Raw genomic sequence first — 21,608 nt, 5'->3', positions numbered from 1 at the left:
GAGGCATGCATTACAAAATCTTGCACCTTTTTATAATTAATCTTATTTTTGTGATGGAATTGGAAGTTAGCAGTTAACAGTTATTTAGTAGCAGCATTAATCAGTTTACTGTTACTGAAGACGTAGTAGGTAGCTTAATAACCCCATTATTTTACTTGTCTAATTAAAAAGTTAGACACAAGTAAAGTAATTCTGATTCTGATTCTGATTCTTCAGGGCATGGGTTAGTATCTCTATCAAGAATAAGCAAGACTAAAATTATATTTAAAAAAATTGCATAATTATGAGATGTACATGTAGAAATTGCATCAACCATAAAGGGGTGATTATAAATAAGAGTGAGGATTGTGAATTAGTAGATAGGAAAGTGCAAGTGAATGAAGTGATGGACCACAGCTTAATAAGATGAGGAAATGAGAGGGCCACCCATGTGAATCCCTTTGTTGGGTTGGATACCTTGAGCAAGCAGAGACCTCCTTTTGAGTGAAATAACAATAACAATAACTAATTCACACAAAAGTTTCTTTCTTTTCCACCCACTTTTCTTATTCTCCCTTCTAAACCCTAGACAGTCAAATTTTTAATTAAATTAAGAATATGATTTCGATCATCTTTATAAGTACATAATTCACACCCTTTGAATTAGCTTTTATGGTTGAGTTAAGTTTGTATAAGTTTAGTATAATACCAGAGTCTATCAGATCATTGTTTTTTGGTGTAAAATAATATTTACTATTTAACCTAGCTTGGATTATCACTATAACACATAGTTTAAAGCGACAAAAGTAGGGTTCACGAGATATCATGAATAGAAGGGACCAAACGGTAATAGCATAGGGAGCAGGCTCAAAGCAAAAGAGTGAATTAAAGCTGCCCCCATGGTCATGACAATCCCGAATAAAAAAGCATTAAGATATTGACCATATCCCCACCAAGAATAGAAGATCACTTTTTATTTGCAGAATTTATGGGGGTTAGTTAAGGAATTATCTGAAGGGTAAAGGATCAACTGCATTTTTTTTTTAATGACACGATATAACGAGACAATTAAGGTAAAACAAATTTGGATGACCCATCATGTCATTTGATGTCTAATTATTCACAAGCACTTATAGATTAAAGTCCAAAATAGCATTATTCTTTGCTGGTCACGGATTCTTATAATCTTACATATAAATATAACGTGACAATAAAACTATGCTTTGAGCTTAGTACCTTATAACATAACTTATTCCAAAGCAATTCAGCATGGTTCTTTTTATAATTAAGCTAAGTAATTTGTGATCATATATATAGGTCCAACCTTGCTGGTTGAACGAAAACATCAACAGGTTGTCTCAAAATAAATGTATTGCAAAATATGATTATATATATTTTATATACATAATTGCAATTTTCGCAAGTGTGCACATGCCTAAATTAAGGGGTCAGCCACCCTATATTGCATGTAAGTGACTCCATATCATGGAAGCAAAATGTGGGGTCTTTTTTGCTCTAATTGATTTCGTTGTGTCTTAGATCTGTGCACCTACTCCTAAGTCACTTCATATGTATAATAAAGCAAAACTGAATCTAGCTAGCTTATGATTCAATCTTAGGCACTGCTCACTGGATTGTGCTTTGTAACTAGTAATCATGCATGATCCCTTTCAATAATTCATATAGGTTTGGTCTCAGATTTACTATTGAACCAAAAAGGGTTAATTTACTTACTCACTAAGCCCTTATTCGTTTGAGTCCAAAAGCAATGTGTTATTTTTGTTGTGTGATATGTATATGTTAGGTGGAGATGGTCGAATTATGTAAAAGCCATAAAATGCTACCTTTGAGTAGGGAAGAAGCGAAATTCAAGGCAGTAGAAAAAGTCTGAAAATGTCTTAGCTTTCAAGAGAAAAGTAGCTATATATAAATAAAAACAATAACACCTAATCTAATCTAACGTTCATCATCATCTCAAACAACTTCAATACCGGATATTGCATGATATGACAATGTGGATTTGGTATTAATTCTTGTATAATACGAACAATATATTTAGTAATAAATATGTCACAACGATTCCACCTATCATAAAGATGTGTTACATGGAAAATACATTAATTATTGTCATATGAATTTGTTGTGGGGTTTAAGCAATCAAATTGGTTTGAAGGAAACGCCAAGGGTTGTGTGATAAAATTAATATCAAACAAAGTACCTTTTCTTAAGTATGTTACTCAAAGATCCATAATAAGTATATAGTTTGAGAATAACATTTTTTTGTCTTTAGGACCAATACAATTGACGTAACCTTAGCAAGAATTGAGAAGATACCAACCACGCTGTATCATCTGTTTGGTATATAACATTTTCTGTATCCCATCACTTTCACGTACGTCTCATTAACCATTCAATTAATCAATTCATGGGACTATAGCCAATAGTGTCTAACCAACAATATTATTATTAAGATAATAATACGTAATTTTTAATTATATTATATTATGTATATATTAAAATCAGCCAATATTATAAAATACATGTCAAAAAATAAATATATATTAAAAATAAATTAAACCACATGTGTATTTATACACAAATATATTGGTAGCTGATTTTAATATACGAATAACATTTTTTGTTTTAATTAATAAAGTTATTATTAGCTATTCTAATTTCTAGCGGTTGTAAAATTACCTTAACAATTTGAAATAGAAAGAATAATATTTTTTTTCCAAAAAGAAAAAGAAATTAAGAGTAGTAGTTTTCTTTTTCTCTAATTTTTCTAATTATATTTTGGCATATGCCTGAAGCAAGAATGATGTGTCTACCACTACCACTATGGAGGCTGAGAAAATAGTGACTTGATGGGTAGAAACACATAGTAATGCAAATCAGACACCAAATAATACCCTTTTCACAATATTGACCAAAACAAACATTAACATACATGATGATAATGGCTATATGGACTAGCTTGAGTGCCTTATTTTGCGACCACTACTATTAGCTACAAATTTTGAATATGATGCCTTACCAAAACTCTCTGCAGTTCCATGCCCTCTAATAATTCACTGATCAATTTGGATTATTCAAGGAATAACGTTATTAATCATCACATAAGCATAAAAAAAAAAGGTAGAATTATAGTATAGATGAGAAAGATATATACATAAATTATATATTTTAATTTTTGGCAGACTTGTGAAGAAATTAAAATTTACGTGTAATCACATATCATGGTTGATTAGTATAACATTTTTTATAGATAATTAGTTAATTAATTAATTGCTGCATGATCAAATACTAAATATGTAACAGAAAAAAGATGTGTGAACAAACATCACTTTCAAGTTATCATAACTTCAATTGGAGTTAGAGAATGCGACTTAGGAAGTGAAATGATAATGGGACCGGATAGCTTAGCTTAGCTTGATTACAATAAGATCTTTCATATATTATTAACAATCATTGTAGTATGAAAAGTATTTCTTTAAAACGGTGATTAGAGTATATTTTGTTAGACACAGTTGAATTGACATTGGTTCATGGCTAGAATCTATTTCATTATTAATGATAAACTCCTGTAATTAAAAGGAAATGAATCATCAACTCATACCTACATGTTAAAAGAGAATACACACATTTTTTCACATTAAATTAAAAAAAAAAAGAAAAATACTAATATTACGAATTACTTTTCTAATGAATTTAATTATATATAATATAGTAAGCATTTTTGTTTGAAGTAAATGTATGCTCAAGATAACTGTTTATCTTTTTAATTTAATTTTAAATTATCTCTATTATTAATTTATTATCGTACTAACATATGCTTAACTACTAGACATGTTGGGCCTTTCAAACCAAAAAGATAACACAGTGTAACTTAACATGGAATAGAAAATTAATGAAATCCAATTTTTTTTACTGTTTGAAGCCTTATGTATTCTTATTTAGATTATTTTTTTATTAGTATAATATTGATGATAATTAATTATAATATGAGTATATAAGGAGTACATAAGATTTTTTAAAATGAAAAAAACTATTTTTTTTTTATTTGTACTCATCCTAATCAAATTATTAACATCACAATTTGAATAGTTTAGGACATGAAATTTTTTTTATAAGTTGTCGATAGCATGAAATCAAAAGAAAAGCCTATTGTGCATTCTGCCATCACCAAAACAAAGACCTACAACCTAAGCCCAAAACAGAAGTAAAAAAAAAAAAACTAGAAAGAGAGCTTGCAAATGGGACAAGCCCAAATGTGGTCCACAGAACTTGCAGACTCTTTAATAAGAAATCCTAGCTTAAGAGATTAAGCAAGAGTTCCACTATGTATCAAGATACAATTAAATATAAAAATCACTAGGTATTTACAATGTATTGCTAGTTATAAAAATTGTTTACCATATAACTAACTAGTACATGAATACAGGAAAATCATACTAAGGATTAACAAAGGATCAATAACTAAATCAATTGCTGGTTTATTTTAGTATGATTATATTATGGTGATTATTGATAATTATAATATTTTGTATTAATGTTTTTTTTATAAATATTACTTAAGAAAGTATAACAAAAATGTAAGAAAAATGTGATTCTGTTTTTAACAACACTTATATAATTATCATAATCAGTATAACATAGTCATACTAAGTTCGAACAATGTTACATTATTAAAAAATATTATTTTTTTAGTTAGTACTTACACTTATATTTATATATGTTTTACATATACGAAATATATAATTTATATTCATATTTATTAGAGTTTTATATATATAAATTAATACGATTTACTCTCAAAATTTTTTAAAATTTGTACTTATAAATTAATAAAATTTATTTATTAAATATAATTTAATATTTATGCAGATAACAAAAAATATTAAAAATTACTGATCCTTTTTAAAATTCACCTCAATAAATTAAACAATACATATTAAAAATATACAGAGTCATTCTAGTTATTAATTTTTTTTGTTATGCTCGTAGTATTTTTGAGTGAGCACCGACCCTAAAACAATGTTCTAAAATCATTTTTTAGACATGTATTAGTTAAATCTTTTTATAAATATCAAAGAAACTTTACATAAGTAACTATTTTGATGAAACACTCATTATTACCATCATATGCTATATTTATATAAAAGCTTCCGGTCTTATATATCTATAACTTTTTTTAGCCCTTTTTAAAGGTAAGATTAAAAAAATCATAAATTTATATAAATTGAAAATAGTAAAAAAACAAAAAAAAATTAAATTTATTTTATTTAATATTAATTTTAATAATAATTAATAAATATTAAATAAATTAAATTTTAGTTTTTTTTTATTTTTTTTATTATCAAATATTTTGGTATTAGATATTATTATATTGTAATACATGATTTTACAGAGAGTACAATGGTTTAGGCCTTTAGTTACAACACTGGCCACCTATAAATTCATGATGAAATGAAATTCTCAATGCAGAAGCAACAACACTCATTTATGCGATAGATAAGCTCCAAAAAAATTTAAAATATCATAAAAAAATTATATATTAAATATATTTAAATAATAATGTTAGAAATTAATTTTTGATAAAAGTTTTTGCAATTATTATTAAAAAAAAGTAAGATTTTTCTATTCTTAAAATTTAGTAATTTTTGTTAAATAAATTAAAAAAAATTATTGTGAATAATTATATTTTTTTAAAAAATAAAAAAATTTAAAGATTAAATTTTACCTCAAATTTATTTTTGTACAATTTTTAAATATTTATTCAAATGCCATAAAAATTTAAATCTAATGAATAAGTCGTTCTCTAAATATAAAAGTTTTATTATTTACAAAAATTATAATATGTATTAGTTCTTTTTATCCTATTTTTAAATTATTTATAGACTATTTTATCAATAATATCATTTAAAAATTTTTGTATGAGTGACTGAATCTTTTGAACCCGAAAATAAAAATTAATAAAAAAGGTAGACTTTAAAGCTCACACTATATAAACGTTTTGTAGTTTATATATTAATATTTTTTACTTATATATAATAGGAATATGGAAATAAATAAGCATAAATTTATTATATATTATTAAAATCAATTTTTTTAATTAATAGTATAGCTGATGAGTTGATGTGGTATATTTGTAAAAGTATTTTCTGTTTATTTTATTTAATTTATTTAAATGCATTAATTAATTAATTAATTAATTTGATTGAGATAAATATTAAATTATTTAATATTTTATTTATCTACATTAACTATAATAATTTAATTAAATATATTAATTATTTGATTTGACTAAAATAAATGACTTGATTTTATTTTAATTTGTATTAACTTTTCGTTTTATATATTTTGAGTCATAATTAATTATTTATTTGATTTGATTGAAAAAAATATTAAATTATTTTATATTTTGTTTGATCAGATTAACTTTAATTAATCAGTTATATTAATATTATTTGATTTGACGGGAATAAATAAGTTAATTTTATTTTAATTTGTATTTTTTTGTCTTATTTATTTTGATTAATCATTTTTAAGAGTGGTTTAATTGTTACATATTATATTTATAAGATATTTTTTATTTATTTAAGTTATTTTATTTAGCCAAACAATTATAGTTAATTTGTTATATGAATTATTTAATTTAATTAATTTAAATATATGTTATTTGATTCATGAAGTTAATGTTCGAATCGTTATTTATCAAAAGTTTCTCTTAATTTTTTTATCTTAAGCATTTTGATTTTAAATTTCTTATTTTTATTCATGGTTTATATTTATTTTATTTTAATATCAAATATAATATTGTTATTAATATTTTTTTATAATTTATTATCTAATAGTTATATGCACATCATCAATTAATTATATAATTGTGAATATTTTTTTAATTTATTAAAAATTTTATTCTTTTTTTTTATTTTATCTATATTTATATTTCATAAATTATTCACAGTAAAAGGTCATATATGCTAGAAGAGAATCTCATTTTTATCGATTGCTCTTCTATTCAGTAATATATTTTTTTCCTCTTGTGATGCATTATATCTATTCAGTAATATATTTTTTATTTTTCTAGTGCTTTTACTTTTACTACTAGAAATTTGTCAAATACGCTACAAAATAAAAAAAAATATTTTTTCATTGAAAAAAGATCTTTTCTTAACAGAATAATGGCGCCCAAACAAGCACTTAATTTCTTTTCCACTTAACTCTCTAATTTTCATTTTCTCTCCCAATTCATTCCTCTTTTAATTCATTCTGTTTTCTAATTCACTCATTCCATATATCTTATTTCTCTTTGGAATCATTAAATTCCAATTCTGATTTTCTCTACACCATGAGCAACAAATCAGAGACTCAGAACCCTCATATAATTGCTATGACGGTGGAGGGTGCCAGCCTTCAAGTGGCACCCATAGAAATATAAAACTGCTCTCGTGGAATTGTCGAGGTTTAGGGAGACCCTAACAATTCACAATCTTAGAGGGATTTGTAAATCCTACTCCCTCGAGGTTGGTTTTATCTGTGAAACAAAAAATCAATCTCGACAAGTTGAAGGAAAACTAAGATCTTGTGGTTTCAAGGAATGATTTATTGTGGATCCAGATGGATTATCAGGGGGTTTGGCAATGGCATGGAGGGATGGTTGCACTGTTCAGATTTTACAGCATGGTAGATTCTTCATTGCGGCATCAATTCTGACAGCTGGTTCTAATGATCCCTATGGTGTTCTAGGTGTTTATCTCAGTTCAAATGATCAACATAGAATAGCTCAATTTGCTGAATTAACTTCAGTCACCCAACAGTTCGATAGTAAGGTTGTGTTAATGGGGGATTTTAATGCCATTTCTAATCAATTGGAGAAAGAAGGTGGGGGTGCTAAATCTCCTTCTTCTATTGAAACCTTTAATAGTTTTATTGATGATAATTCCCTGATTGACATTGGTATGGTCGGAAGACCATTCACTTGGTCAAATAGACGGAGGGGTGATGAGTTGATACAGGAAAGACTGGACCGATTCCTGGTAAGAGTTGATTGGCAGCAACTCTATCCCAATGCAACGGTTCTTAGATTGTTAGAATCAGGCTCGGATCACGCCCCTCTTCTCTTAGACTCTAATTCGAGAACTGAGAGATCTAAACGCCGATTCAAATTCCAAGAAAGATGGTGTTCCAATGATGAAATAAGGCAGATTGTTAGAGAGGTTTGGCATGAACAGATTGATGGTTCAACCATGTATATCCTAGCTCAAAAAATAAAGCGTTGTCGGCATAAGATTGTCAGATGGCAGCAAGAACACAGATCTAATTCGAAGGTGGAGATTGATTTACTACAGTCGGAATTAGAGGAACTTCGTTTAGCAGGAATTCATGGAGGCGGCATCATTTCAGAAATAGAGGACAAACTTGAAAAAGTATTGCAAAATGAGGAATCTTATTGAAAAGATAAGTCTAGAGTCAAATGACTCAAATCTGGTGATCAGAATACAGCTTTCTTCCATCAGAAATTTAGAAATCGAACCTGAAGGAATAGAATTTGGCAACTAACTGGCAGTGATGGTGAAGTGGCTACTTCAAATGCTGGTATTGCTTCTGTGGCTAAATTTTATTTCAAGGACATCTTTTCCTCCACTTGTCATGAGAACCCTGAACCTCTGTTTACTGATTTTGAACCTAAGGTTACAGCTCACATGAACCGTAGGCTTCAAAGACCAGTGACTATGGAGGAAGTGAAACGCGCAACATTTAGCATTCATCCTCAAAGTGCTCCAGGAGATGATGGTATGACAGCAAAATTTTTTCAAAGCTTCTGGAACATACTTAGTGGTGATGTGTTTCGAGCAGTTAAGAGCTTCTTTTCTGGGGCAGAATCTTAAAGGGTTTTAACCACGCTCAGATCTGTCTTATTTCCAAGATTTATGATGCTAAAGATATGACTCAGGTAAGACCAATAAGCCTATCTTCAGTCTTTTACAAGATTATCTCCAAAGTATTTGTACATAGGCTTCAGGGTATGATGAATAGACTAATTAACCCTACGCAGAGTGCTTTTATTAAAGGTAGATTAATCTCTGATAATATCCTAATTGCTCACGAGTGTATGCATTACTTGAAGAACACAAAAAGGGGTCTCGAAAATGAAATGGCGCTAAAATTAGATATGAGTAAGGCATATGATAGGGTGGAATGGCACTTTCTTTGGTTTATATTGGAGAAGTTTGGTTTTGACTCCCGGTGGATATATGGATTCGAGAATTAGTGATAACTGTTTCTTATTATGTTATTATGGAAGGACAACCTTATGATTTCTTCAAACCAAATAGAGGTATTCGACAATGAGATCCTCTATCCCCCTATCTTTTTCTTTTCTGTGCAGAAGGTCTCTCCTTCTTGCTACACAAGGCAGAACAAAACAGACTAATTCAGGGTCTTCAGATACATAGGTGATGTCCCAAGGTCAACCACCTCCTGTTTGCTGATGATTCCATCTTATTCTGTAAGGCTAATCCTAAAGCATGTTCAAATATCCTGCATTTATTGAATTCTTATGAAAGCATCAGTGGCCAGAGAGTAAATCTTAATAAATCTGCTGTATTCTTTAGCCACAACACTCCCTCCACTACTCGTACACTAGTGGCTAACTCTATGAATATTAATCATATTGGGGCTCAGGATAAATACCTTGGTTTGCCTTCTACAGTCTCTAAATCGAAAAAGGCTTCTTTTAGTATGATCAAAGAAAAGGTTCGGAAAAGAATCCAAGGGTGGAAGCGCAATCTTCTTTCGTCAGGTGGTAGACACGTATTGCTTAAAGCAGTGGGAGAAGCTATTCCTATTTATACATTGTCTTACTTCAAGTTGCCTGATGGTTTAATTTCAGAAATTCACTCTCTACTTTCTCAGTTCTGGTGGGGACAAAAAGGTTCTGAAAGGCGGATGGTTTAGATTAGCTGGGACACTATGACCTGCCCACGAAAAGAAGGAGGCCTTGGATTTAAAGATCTCAGAATTCAAAATATGGCGCTTTTAGGCAAACAGTTTTGGCGACTTGTAACACAACCTACTTCCTTATTATCCAAAAACCTAAGAGGTAAATACTTTACCAATGGTAATGCTATAACAGCAGAAATTGGAGTCTTACCTTCTTGGGGATGGAGGAGCATACTGGAAGGCCGAAAGATTGTTGAAAAAGGTCTTAATTAGGTTGTGGGTACTGGTGAGAATATCCGAACCTTTGGGAATCATTGGCTGCCTCCTCCGTATCCTTTAATGATTTCTGACATGCCAAATAGACAGGCTATTTTTGAGTTGGTTCCAAGAGTTAAAGATTTAATTACTGAAGATAGGAATTGGAATCAGAATCTCATTCAAGAATTATTTCCCCAAGACGCTGCAAACAGGATTTTGTCAGTTAAAATTCAGCAGAGTAGGGACAAATTGCAATGGGATTTGAACAAATCCAAGCAATATGATACAGCTTCAGGTTACAGAATTGGCTATTTATTTTACCATCCGCCTCTGGAGCTTTGCCCTAATTATATGCAGCAAAAAAAGTCGTGGATTGATCTATGGAAGTTGAACTTGCCTCACAAAATTAAGCTATTTATCTGGAAAGCTCTCCATGGCTGACTTCCGGTGCTTGCTCAGATTCATCACCGCATCCCATCTATATCACCAATATGCCGCTGCTGTCATGAAGCAACGGAAACAGTCACTCATTGTTTGATCGATTGCTCTAGAATTAAAGACGTATAGTCTCAGAGTTATCTTCGTGACTGTCTTTCCCCTCAGAGTTCTAACGACTTTTAGACATGGTGGACTGCATCAACAGAGATACTTAACCCGTTGAAGAATGCTGACCGTAATCCTCAATTGCTTGCCATCATTTGCTGGAACTGCTGGAAAGCTCGCAACCAGTTGATTTTTGAAGGTTCTACTTCTATGCCGTCTGCCATTCTAGCAAGCTCTGTCAAGTTGCTCCGTGAAATCCAAAGAACTCCCAGTTTAGGTCGTCATCTCCATGAGGCAAGCTCTTAGTTGCATTCAATTTTATTTATCATTCTTTCTTCTTTAAGATTTTTCTTCGTTTTTCGACCACGCACCGTTGGATGAATACCTTCAGTGTAGTGTTTTTGGGAAATCCCCACCTTTTATTATGCTGTCCTGCTTTTGGACATCTTTGTATTTCATTTTTTAATAATTAATGAAATATAACCTATTATCTTTGGAAAAAAAATAAATTATATTCCTTCCATGTTTAATTTTATTTTTAATTTGGGAGATTGTGTGATGAAATAACATCGATAAAAGCTATTGTGCATCTTTTTGTTCGTCTTTTTTACTTATCTCTAATTTTGTAGGGATCATGAATACTTATTGTTACGTGGGTAACCTGAAACTGGTGGATTGGACTTGAAGAATAGGCCCCAAGCGTCAAAAAGGAGGTGGACTCCGACTTGCCTCACGTCTGAGAGCCGCCGTCCAACTAGTGCTTGTGAGAGAATGGGGGGGTGCTACCTGCAAACACACTCCGATACCTAAGTCAGCAAGGGGTTTAAGGAGGTTTAGAGAGTATTGGGACTTAAAGATACCTGAGGGTGTCAGTGTATTTATAGTGGTGAACTAATAACCACTGTTGGAGTAGTTCCACCTTTTAAGGTGGATAACCGTCCCTTTATCTTAAGGTAGTTGGGATATGACTCCTGCGAGTGGGTTGAGAGATTTTAGGGGCAGTTACTTATTTGAATAAGTGTTATCTGCCAGCTATCCTTCAAGCCCGACTCCTTAGGATGGAGTCTGCGTTGGATCCGACTAGGGGTGGCAACATCTACCCTACCTGCGGGTACCCAACCTGACCCCACCCGATCGGGTAGGGTTGTCAACCCGATCCGCAGCAGGTAGGGTAGGGTGCGGGTTGGGTTCTCGTGCGGGTTGGGTAGGGTGCGGGTTGAGCATCAATCCTACCCGACCAACCCGCACTCTATATATGTATATGTTATATATTTATATAAAAATATGTTTTAAGTTGATGTTGAACCAAAGACCTCTCACTAAATGTAAAAGATCCTTAGCCACTAAAAAAAGATCATTAATTGGTAATTTAATATTTTTTTTACATAAAAGTCAGTTCTATTTTAAATTATCATGAAATTATATAATAATTTTGCATCTTTTTCGTAACCCGCAGATAGGGTCGGGTACCCGCGGGTTGAAAACGGGTAAAGTTAGGGTTGAGTTTATATAAAAATCTCAACCCGCGAATAGGGTTAGGATTGGCTTCAAACCCTACCCTACCCTACCCATTGCCACCCCTAAATCCGACCTCTTTCGAGGAGGTCGGTAGGAAGCGAAAGCCAATCTTTAGATTGGGCCTTTTAGTGTGTTTAGATTTAAACTATAGTGTTGGATTAGAATATGAACACTTATATACTATGATGCTTATGCATGAAAGATACGTATAAATTATATTAAAATTAGAAAATACCCTAAAAAAAATAATATACTAAAAAACTATTAAGATTTATTATTTTTAGTAAAAATATAGAATAAAATATATTATTAAATTATTAGACTAAAAAAATTATATTACTAACTAAATAACGACAAAAAATAATAAATTTTAATAACTTCTAACATTTCTCAAACAAAAAAAAAGATAGAAAACTCTCTTTATTAAGAGGAGGTAGTAGTCACCAAGTTATTCAGCGATTTAGTAAAACATGTCAAACAATGGCACTATAATTTGTTGTCCGATGCAGTGATACATATATGACTTCTCTTCTGTGTAAAATAAATAATAATAAATAATCTCATTAATTTCCATGGATTTCCTCCATTATCAGAAGCGAAAGCTATTCTTTCACGAATAAATAATTAAATTGGCAGAAGAAAAAAAAAATGTCTTGAATAAGCATCAAGATAGACCAGATCCACGACTACCTCATCTTCTGGCATGATCTGATCGTCATGTGGATATTGTTGAGAATGATTGGTGTTGTTCTCAATGTGCTCATCTAGTCTCCACTGTGTGTGGGACCCACTTGGTACAATTATTATAGCAACTAAAAAAAGTGGACTTTGCAGTGTCTCTCGTCCTTGCTCCTTCGATTTGATGTACCAACAACACAACAATCAATCTATGGATAAGCCTCAACCACTTCCAACATCATTCAACTTGGAACATTGCAGAACCCTCTCTCTTTTTCTTCAAATTATTGATGCTATTCATCATCAATTTGCAGATTTTGTCCCCTGGGTAGTACACATCAAAATCTAAATTATTACTTACACATGGGATTAATGAAGGGTGAAAATAAAAATACAAACTTTGATTTGTTGTTTTGAGGGTTCTGATTTCTGAACACTAATCTAGCATAGCACGCCACATAAATTTTTGGAATGATGCAGACACTGTAACGACTCAAGAGTAAGGCATATACCAGTGATCTAACTTTGAAGGAGTAGGATCATATTCATGAGAAACAATAGAACATGTCACATTTAATGCAAATCAATGGACTTGTGGTGTGTGAATGAGTGCTTAGTAGTCTATATTGAATTAGAGAGAGAGAGAGATTACAGATAGCATCTTAGAGAGTGAGAACAAATGGAGGAGCATCCCTTCTGGGTCCAGCAACGGAACGATACACATAGACCCTTTCGGCTTGGCTATCATCGCTGCCGTCTTCCTTTATTACCTCAACATTCAACCTTGGCATTTCCTTAGCCAACAATCTACATCCATTCATTGTCACTTTGCAATCTGACATCCACAGCGACCTCATCGACTCATACTTTTCCAACCCCGAAAGAAGTGCAGCATTCCCAAATGGGCAGTCCCTTATCTCAAGTTTCCTCAGCTTAGGACACCCTTCTAGTACACACTGCATACCCCAATCACTGCTTCCAGCAAAGGCAACTGAAAGAGTTTCCAAGTTTTTTGCATACTTCCCTATGTACTCAAATGTAAGGTCGGTCAGTAAACCAGATATTGCAAGCCTCTGGAGTTTGCTGCAAGTCTTAACAACTGCTCCAAAAGCCTCATCCATTGGTTCGCTTGTCCGGTAATCCGGCTGGCCGGGGTTCATAATACAGAGCCGGAAATGAGTGAAGTCAGGGCAGTTTTGCACAACAGTGGCAACAGCAGCATTGGTCATGTGCCGGCAAAAGTAGAGGACATAGTGAAGATTTCGGCATCCTTGAGAGACAGCAATAAAGCCTGAGTCAGTAACACCGCGGGCATCACCCTCAGCAAAAGGATCTGCAGGAAATACACGCAGTTCCTCAAGCAGTGGGCAGTGTGTTCCTACAGCTTCCAACCCCTTATCTTCGATTGTGTCCACTACCTGTATCAGATATTTAGCTAGTGAGACAGAAACAACACTTCATTTTCATTTGCAATAAAAATATTCCACCCATGCACCTTCAATTGGACAATTACAACCAAGTTAAACACATTTGTGCATGATGCTAAATCTTCGGTTGTGTGAATGTGTATGTCAGAAACAAAGGACACCAATAATACATGAATTAATTCAGAAGAAAAGCATGCCGCATAGGTCTTTAGTAGTAGAAACTTCAATATAAATTAAAAACTATGTAACAAGGAACACCAGGCAAAAAGATTCGTACCCATAGGCGCCGAATATTGGCGCAATGAACAAGCAGCTTAGCAATATCATCACTGTCCAGGGGAGCATAACTAAAATTCAAGAAAGTCAGATTTGCGCATGCCGGGTACAGAACTGGGAGATACTGCGGTGTAACTACCCATAATCCAGAAAGGGTGTTAAGATTTTTACAATTGCTGAAGGCGCCTTCAAGCTCCGTGTACTGCTGTGTTGTCAGCTCTTGTGAAAATGAGCCAGTACCAAGCTCACATAACTGAGGAGCTCTAAAAAGTAGCCTTTGTAACTGTTCCAGTGTTATACTTTTATTAAGCTTCAAAGTCTTCAATGATTTGCACCTAGTAACAAGCTTCTCAAGTGCATCAAAATTTACATCATTGTGAAGGATGGAAAAGTTCAGTACTTCCAGCGATGTGAAGCTTTCCGGGAAGCAAGTCAACCAATTATCATTTTTATCATCAATGACATTCTCTTGTATGTCAAGCTCAGTTAAATTCCTACAACCGAGTAGAGTGCAGAAAATTATTGATGGGGCAATTGAAGAATTCTGAAAATAATGCAACATAATGGAACTAATATCTATTTTTTCTAAAATTACTGGACATGATGATATCATGACACAAGATTTCTTAGGTTCATAAGTGAAAAAGCTTGGAGAAAAGTATTGATATAAATATTGTAATCACACTTTTCACACTGCTACTGCTTTCACTTATACGCACTGTTCGAATTACACTAGGTCCCTTGTGAAAGCACAAATTTTAAATCAAACATCTGAAAGTAGAATTACAAGGCTGTCCTATTATATCAGAAGATAAGCACGTAAATGATAAGAAATTCAAATTCTACATAATGTTTTGTAGATTCCCTGTTCATCAGTGAGTTTCAATCAACCAATTCATGAACTAATAGGAAGTTTAACATTCTTGCATAGCATTATAATATCATATAATTACTCATAGAGCAATATGCCAATATCCATATGAAATTTGCTCCAAAATCAGCCATAAAATTAACCTCTACCAAGCCTATTCTCATTCCCAGCATCCCACTTTCTAGATCATTAAAATTTAAAAGTTAGTTGATTTCCTGAGTCAGAGCTATGTTCCCATTCAAGGAATATCACCATGTTCCCATTCTATTGATTCTAAAATGTTAATTGCATCATGCAGAAAAAGAAGTGGCCCTTATAAAAAAAAGGGCTCTATAGTGGGATTCTGTTTCCACTGGGAACCATAATTCACAAACATCTCACTAGTAGGAATTCCTGTCAAAGCAAAGCAAAGCACATCATGTGCGAATGGAAAACAAGTAAGACCCCTCAAAAAGATAAGAATCTAACAAAAGGATGAATCGCTAATCTAGGGGGAGATATAAATTAAACTGAAAGTCAAAACTACAAGAGCAAATAAAGTATTATTAAAATTTGTTGGAAAGGTTAATTTAAACTAGATAATAAAGTCTATAATTGTTGTAAACACATCAATTAACCTGATTACATCATCCAGAGCAGAAAAAGGGCAAAGGATTTCACATCAAAACAGTAAACATCACCGGATTATTAAAAACTGAAATTCATGCAAAGAAGAACATGAAGAAAACTCCATCAGCAGGGAACATACCAAGAAGAACAATAACCTTTTTACCTCTGAGGAAAATTAAACTTTATACGTTAGAACTGAAAATTCAACAAATTAAAAGCCTGAAAAAACAAAAACTGAAAAGAAGAAAGCAAAGAAGTTTATGTACTATGTTCTTACTTGCAATCAGCAGCAATTGCAGCCAAACCATCAGTGCTGAAACCATCACAATTTTGAAGGGAAATAGCTTTGAAGTTTGGAAAAGAGCGCGCCAAGAACTTCAAACTCTCATCAGTAACAGTCATCCTCTTAAGCCTAAGCTCCTCAAGGAAAGGGTACTTTTCAGCAAACACCACAAGCCAAAAGTGAATATCGGCACCCCAATTTGCAGGAACCAAGTTGAAATCAGAGAAACGTGGCTTCCCTTTCAGTGTAACACTTCTTATGTTTGGGAACCTTCGGGTTAAGATCTCAGGGACACAGAGTAGCAGTTACCTATGAACACGTTCCTCCTTGACCATCTCTCAGCGTTGTACCACTCCTTGCAAACCAGTGACACAGAGCTTCTGTCCTTTCTTGATTTCAGCATCCCAATAACACGCTCAAGAACCTCATCTGGAAAACACGATGAACCTCTTCTGTTCATGAAGTTCGATTCCGGAGATTCCTTCATCATCCTCCTCTTGTTGCAGCACTCCATAAAAGATTGAGACTTTAGAGGACCCTTATGCTTCAACAATGAGATTTGGAAGCAATAACCAAGTTGGTAAGGTAAAGTATTACGGTTAAGGACTAGGAGATAATGAAGCTTCAGTAAAAGTGAAAGAACAAGTGCTCTGGAAAATAATAATTAAAAAAAAAAGCTGTGAAAAAGGAAAAGGCGTTCAGTGTTCACAGTAGATACAGAAATTTTTTGACAAGTACTAGAAAGAAATAAAAGCAATCTTATTTGTCCTAAGAAGTGCTTTTCAAAGCTGGAAACTTGTTGATATGTACCCTCTTGACCCTTTGAGGCTTTGACTGCAACAACTCTGCATGCTTACTACCATGTTTACTCTCTCAAAAGAACTAAAAAAGAAAAAGAAAAAGACAGACACACATTGAAGAGGTTTCAGGCAAATACAACTCAGAGAGAACCAATAATATTACACACCCAATGAAAAGAATAGTATTTATTATTATTACTATTATAAGAAAGACCTCTGAATCTGAGATCCGGTAAATGGGAAGAACCAGATGAGGAAGATCCAATTGATATAATATATAATTGATGAGGATATGAGAGAGGGCAGAGAAAAAAGATTGGGTTCACTCAAAGCTGTACCAAAGAAGCTCTCAAATGAAATCACTTTTCTTGGCTTATGATGAGGCCAAAGGAGCAGAGGAACTCGCCACCAATGGCGTATTATAGCAAACGGGAGCAAGAAATGGATTGAAGGAAGAAAGAAAATGCTTAATTATTGCAAAAAAACAAAAGTTACTGTTATAGAAATGTTTTCTTTAAAGCACTTTCTCCCACAATCGCCTCACTCTGCTTGGTTGCATTTGTACTTCATTTTCAGTGAGGAAAATCAGTTTTGCATTTTTGTTGTAAGATATCAACACCGTATATAAATACAAGTATAAATATGCATTATGAATTTATCATATAATATTTTTTACAACTATACTAAATACACATCAAAACTAACCATTAAAAGTAATTATTAGTATAAAATATATATTAAAAATAAATTAAATTATATATATATATAAAATTACATAATAAATAATTTAAATAATTGATTTTAATATATAAATAATTATTTTATATTTTTTTAATTTAGTTTTTATAGTATAATAAAAAAAATTTAATGCAAAACATTTTATCGTTTTACAAAATGTTAGGAAAAAAGAAATAAATAGAAAAAATCGTTCTTGAAATATTATTTATTTTTAAATTGGTTTATAATTTTTTTTAATTAAATTCGTTCTTTATAAATTTTAAATTAGTTATATTTATTTTTTTTCACTTTTATTATTAATAATGTCAAATTTGATAATATCATACGTTAAATGACACTATATTGACACACACTTAACAATCTTAATTGACTAATAATAAGATAAATTTATGAAATTAAATTAAATTAACCATAATTAAAAGGATCTTGAGACATTATAATCTTTTAATTTTAGGTTAGTTTGATTTAATTTTATAAATTTATTATATAGAACTAATTAGAATTATAAAATGTGTATTATGGTGTCATTTAATATGTCACATCAATAAATTTTAAAATATTTAATTAAAAAAATCTTTTAATAACTAGTGATCTTATTAGACAAATTTAATCATTTACTCAGAAAACAAACTATATACACTAAATATAACAGTATGTATAACTAAACTCATTACTGTATTTACTATTTACGATGCATTGCGATGGTTAAATTAGCTCATAAGAATTAGTTAATCCAAAAAAATATAACTCATTTAAAAGTAAATAATTTTGGCTCAATTATATAACTCACAAGTTAAATGAATTTGAGATTAAAATTTTATTTTTTATCAATAAAAAAAATACAAAAGATATGCTACAATGTGATTTAAATATTATTTTTCTAAACAAAAGTATCCAACTAAAAAATATTGAAAAAATATGTTTAGGAATCAATAAATTTTGTGATTTGTAATTATTAATTAATTATTATTAATATTTTTAATAATATAAAATTATATTTAATGATATAAAATTACTCATTTTTCTTTTACTGATTATATACTGATTAAATTTTAATAAAAGTGTTGATACTAAATTTTTTCTTATGAATAGTAAACTCTAATGGGTATCCTAATGTGATTCTGCCAACTTGTCTTTTTATAATTTTTTTTCACTTTTCCTTTCATTTTATATTGTTCACACATAAATAATAATAATAAATCAAGTATATAAATAAATAAATAAATAAATAATCTATATTGGAATAATTATTTGTTATCACAAACCTCTGGAAAAAAATTTTCTGAAATAAAAAATGGTTAAAATGAGCAAATAAAAATAAAAAATAGTATGTACAAACAAAAAATTAATTATTGTGTATTTATAAATAAATATATATTATTTAATTTATTTTTAATATATATTTTATATAAGAGTAATTCTTGGCATACAAGCGATTAAGGCGTGTAAGCCTTACAAGTTCAATTAAAACTAACGCTCAAAACACGCTTCGAACTATTCTTCTTCCTCTTCGTCTTCTCCTTCTTCTTTTCTTTCGTTTCTTGCCTTCTCTTTCTCCTTCTTCTTCTTCTTCTTCTTCTTGCTGCACGTTCTTCTTCCTCTTACTCTTCTTCTTCTCCTTTTCTTTCGTTTCTGCACGTTCTTCATCATCGTCTTCCTCTTCTTCATTTACGTTCTTTCTCTCTGTTTTATCTTTTTTTTTTTCGATTTTTCATGGTGAAATCGTTTTTGAAGAACAAGAATTAGTAGAAGATGAGGAGGAGAAAGAGAAAGAGTTCTGAATTATGCATAAGATGTATTTTAACAAATTTTGGGTGTATTTCTTTAAATCCGTTGGGTGTATTTTCTGTAATCCTTTGGGTGTATTTCTATAATCGTTTGGGTAAATTCCTGTAACCGTTTGGGTGTATTTCTGTAATCATTTTGGGTGTACTTCTGTAATCGTTTGGGTGTATTTCTGAAGTTCCATTATCTTCAAAAGGATTACAGAAATACACCCAAAGGATTACGAAAAATACACCCAAAGTATTTAAGAAATACACCCAAAATTCGTTGCATAATTCAGAACTCTTTCTCTTTCTCCTCATCTTCTGCTGCTTCTTCTTCTTCAAAACGATTTCAAAGCTTGATTTCAGAAACTATGAAAATCGAAAAAAAAAAAACAAAGAAGAAGAAGAAGAAGAAGAGGAAGAGGAAGAGGAAGAGGAAGAAGAAGAAGAAGAGGAAGAAGAAGAGGAGGAAGAAGAAGAAGAAGAGGAGGAAGAAGAAGAAGAACCGTTTTGAGTGTAGCGCTTTGAAAATAGAAAACGTTGAATAACGTATTAAAAGGCCTAGTAACTTGTAAGACTTGTAAGTCAAAAAGACTTGTATGTGTAGCACTCCTCTTTATATAAATAATATAATTGATAAAAGTTTAATTACCATTTAAATTTAGATCTTTTAATAAATTTTATCGTCTTAATGTATAAAAGTGATTATTGATAAGAGTCTCATAAACAGTCACTAACAAATCAATACTTTCTTCAAGTTTAGTTAGAGACAAGTGATTCTGTTCATTTGATTTTATTTACGAGTAATGTGACAAATAAGTTTTTAAAAATATATTTTAGACAAATTAATTTTTAAAAAAATTAATAAAATTCTCTATGATAATAAACATAAATAAATTATATTTAAATTAAATTCTTTTATCTTAATTATATAGATTAATTTGTTATAATGTGTCTACATCTAATATCATCATAATAAAAATTTTTATTAAAATTTAATTTATTCGAAGTATAAATTTTTTAAAAATTATTTACCTAATCTTTAATCTTTTCATTTATCTATTAGTTTTATATATTTTCTTGTCATTCGGATTAAACTCGCCAAATCTCAGAGCTCAAAGCTCAAATTGATTTCTATTTTTGAATTTTTGATAATTGATATATAGTAATTAAAGGTTCATGCACGATGTATTCCTATATCTATTCCCATAAGTCCACGCTATATATAGGGGAGAAAAAAGACCCATCATAATTCATAGATACATCATAAGGTTGCGCGATAAAATAAAGATTATCAGAGAGCAAGATATATAATATTTTTAAACAAATATGTTGGAGACCTACCATAAAATCCATTAAATGATAGCATAGAAATCATATAAAAAATATTAGATGATATCTTATTCTAAAACATTAGAACTAATTTATCAGTTTTTTTAATTAAGAACTAATTAATATGAAACCACAAAAATATATATTCGAGATCAATTTTAAGTATTATTGTTGGAAAATATTTCATTTTAGCTAGATATCTTGGAGGTAACTAATTAATTTCTCTAACTCCTCAGGACAAGAAATGTGGGCAATAACAATAATGTTATACATATATTATTTAACACATTTTTAAATATATTTTATATTTTAATATTGTTAGAAAATTATTTTAATTTTCTAATTATTTGTGGGTAATGCATATATTAATTGTAATCACAAATTATGCTATTTTAAATTAAATGACTTATATAATGATGATCATATTTATTGTTATAAATGTTAGATTGAATAAGTCATATTACTTTTGATTTGGAATTAAATGAGAATAAAATCAGATATTATCTTTTGTTTCTTAGATAATTATCTTTTTGGATCTTAGATATATTATCTTTTGGGTTTTAGATACTATTTTATTTG

The 21,608-nt window shown here is 30.7% G+C and overlaps 1 pseudogene; it reads right to left on the bottom strand.

Annotated features, from left to right (window-relative positions):
- Positions 1-12,651: 12,651 nt before the first annotated feature.
- Positions 12,652-17,053, bottom strand: LOC112728625 (protein TRANSPORT INHIBITOR RESPONSE 1-like; annotated as a pseudogene).
- Positions 17,054-21,608: the final 4,555 nt, after the last annotated feature.

The sequence above is a fragment of the Arachis hypogaea genome, chromosome 12, assembly GCF_003086295.3.
Source record: "Arachis hypogaea cultivar Tifrunner chromosome 12, arahy.Tifrunner.gnm2.J5K5, whole genome shotgun sequence".
NCBI classification, from domain to species: Eukaryota; Viridiplantae; Streptophyta; class Magnoliopsida; order Fabales; family Fabaceae; genus Arachis; species Arachis hypogaea.
Note: the sequence above shows the minus strand (reverse complement) of the source record. Positions and strands in the feature narration are given on the sequence as shown.